The sequence below is a fragment of the Alligator sinensis genome, unplaced genomic scaffold, assembly GCF_000455745.1.
Source record: "Alligator sinensis unplaced genomic scaffold, ASM45574v1 scaffold319_1, whole genome shotgun sequence".
NCBI lineage: Eukaryota > Metazoa > Chordata > Crocodylia > Alligatoridae > Alligator > Alligator sinensis.
The window spans coordinates 603,244-605,914 of record NW_005842375.1 but is presented as its reverse complement, the minus strand read 5'-3'; the positions used below and the strand labels follow the sequence as shown (position 1 = coordinate 605,914).

At 48.8% G+C, this 2,671-nt stretch overlaps 1 protein-coding gene across 2 annotated transcripts in view; it reads right to left on the bottom strand.

Annotated features, from left to right (window-relative positions):
• The window catches only part of HMG20A (high mobility group 20A), a 78,385-nt gene extending 75,864 nt beyond the window's left edge, over positions 1–2,521 (bottom strand). For both annotated transcript variants that reach the window (XM_006029386.3, XM_025210837.1), the window contains exon 1: positions 2,254–2,521. The gene's annotated coding sequence lies outside the window, so the exon portion shown is untranslated. The remainder of the gene's footprint in view (positions 1–2,253) is intronic.
• Between the last annotated feature and the right edge of the window lie 150 nt (positions 2,522–2,671).

Below are 2,671 nucleotides of genomic sequence, written 5' to 3'. Positions count from 1 at the left end.
ACTCTTTCCTGCCTATGCAGGGGGTTGGACTCGATGATCTATTGAGGTCCCTTCCGACCCTAACATCTATGAATCTACTTCTGGATAATAGAGCTGGTTCTACAATGAAAAAAAACACCCGATACTTTTTTCCTGAACCCTAGGTTGAAATGTTTAAGATTAATCCATATCCTCTACTTTAACCACAATAATAGTTTTCCTTAGGATCAAACATGCCAAGGTCGATCTTCAGATCTATTGGAGACTCCCTGAGAGAGACAGGAATGTCACTTCCTTCTGTTTTAAAATAACTATGATCTTTGTTTTTGCAAAGTATTTTGTAATCATTAGATAGATGAGGCTATAAAACACAAAAGTATTTTTAGTGTTGTTGTCAGTTGCTTCTGCCAGCAAATGTTCGATGCAAATATAGTGTTAGAAAAATATGAAAATAAAAATCATATTGAGTTTTCACTTCGAATAAAAGCAGGTGACCTGCACATTGCTACACATGTGGGTCTGTCAATGTCTTAGGTGCTATCATGAAAACAAGTCTGTTCACAATATATTTTTTGGTTTATACTTAAAAAAAAAAATAAAAATCACCACACACCATTCTACAGTGACAGTAAGTGTGCTCTGGTGAACATGCAGAGCTCTGGAGTTCTATTCCCAACTTTGTTACTGATTTCTTATATGGTCTTTAAGGAAGTTAATCTACCCAAATGCCTCAATCTTCCCTCATCTACATAGGGAGGGGATAAGGTTATGGGGAAGGTGGGAGGGGGGGGATAATTATCAGATCCCTACTAGCAAGCAGTTAACTTTACACGGAAGTGATAAATATAATTTTCTTCCCTTCACCCAATTTCAGACAGTAGTCCCAGTAGGAATAGCACTGTCCAACTTGTCTGGAATTGGGAATCTGGTAGATTCCTAATAGGAATCAGCATTTCATGTTAACTTCCAGACAGAAGGAACTCAATTTAAACCTGAGGCCCTTCTCAGATTATTCTCACTTCCACTTGTTTTCTCTGTACACCATAGAGCAACCTGACTGCTATGAAGTTGCAAGTTCTGGCTGATACAAGATTGGTACAACTCCCTCTCTGCTGAAAGCTGTTTTCTTGTTTTTGTTTGTTTGTTGTTGTTGGTTTGTTTTGGTTTTTTTTTGGGGGGGGGGGGGGGGGGAGAGAAGGGGACAGACGACACTTCCATTCAAGTTGTTTGAAGACTTGGGGCTGCAGCTGCTCATAGCTTCCTTAAGCAACAACTCCGTAACACTCACAACTCTCAGCTGTGTTTATTTCAGTCCTGGTTCACAGCAAGAGTGAAAGGACCGAGTTCTTGTCAGGTTTACTCAGCTACAGGCCATTCTCAGCATTTTTAGATGCAACGTTTTTAGAAGCAAGGCACCCCTTGGAAAATATCAGGTTAGTTTTCACTCGTGTTTTGACTATAGAAAAAAATAATACAGAAAAAATAAAATAAAGAATTAACAAAGCAAAAAAACCCAACAAAAATAATAAGATATCAAATTCACCCAAGGAACCTTGTCTGCCTATGTCCTTAGGCCAACACGGCTGCAACCTAAACCCCTGCATACAAATAATAATACATTCTTCTGTTGCATTGCAAGTTATTTACAACCATTCAAAACCACTTTAAACACTGTGGTTTCTTATCTGAAACTGCTGGGCTCATCTCGTGCATCACATTTCCACCCCTACGTGTGTTACCACTACAAGAATCCTGCCGAGTGCCACGAAGGGACCTCAAGCACCCCACCGTGCCACGACACCTGCTCCAGCAGCACTGCTCCAAGGCAAAGCAGAGCACTGGAGGCCTTTGGGCGAGGACAGGCCTTCATGTTCAAGGAACAGATTGCACTGAAGTGGATTTTCCAAGGGGAAGATGTTATCAGGGAGCTCCCTACTGTGGGAGGCGTTAATAACCTAAAAAGCAAAGTAAACCACCACCACCACGACACCTCGTCACCCTCAATGGGGGCACGGAGGGAGACTCCTCCCCACGTCCTTTCGCCTACAGCAGCCCCTGGCCCAGGTGCCTCAGCTCCTCGTGGGACGGGCTGGGCCCAGACGCCCAGCAGGGCAGGGGCGGGGGAGGAGCGCGGGACACTGCGAGGCCTCTCGAGACCGGTCCCCAGCCGCGGGAGGTAGGGGGGCGCTGCCCCCGCCAGCCCAGCCCGCCCCCCCCTCACCTCACCCCACCCCACCCGGCCGCGGGGAGCGAGGCGGCGCCGCCCACACTGACCTGGCGCCGCCGCTGCCGGAGGGCTGCCCCCGCGGAGCCGCGTCCCGCGTTCCTCGCACCACACACCTCCACACGGCCGGGCCACTTCACCCTAGCCTGGATCCCTCCGCCCCCTCGCACCCCGCTCCCAGACTTCTGCCTCCCCTGCAGGGAAGCTCCTCCGGGGGCCCAGAGAGGAAGCGGAAAGAACCGGCTACTCCCTCCGCCTCGGCAAAGAACGGGACTAAGAAAGAGCGGAGAACTACTTTGTCCCCCCACCACGACGGAAGAACACTCGCACCATAGTGACGAACGGAACCAGTTCATTTTTAAAGGGCCGGCGGCGGGGCGCGCGCGAGGCACGCCGGGAGTTGTAGTCTCCTCTCCGGCCGGAACGCTTCGACCGCGCTTCGTCCCGGCCAATGGACGAGGTGCTGTC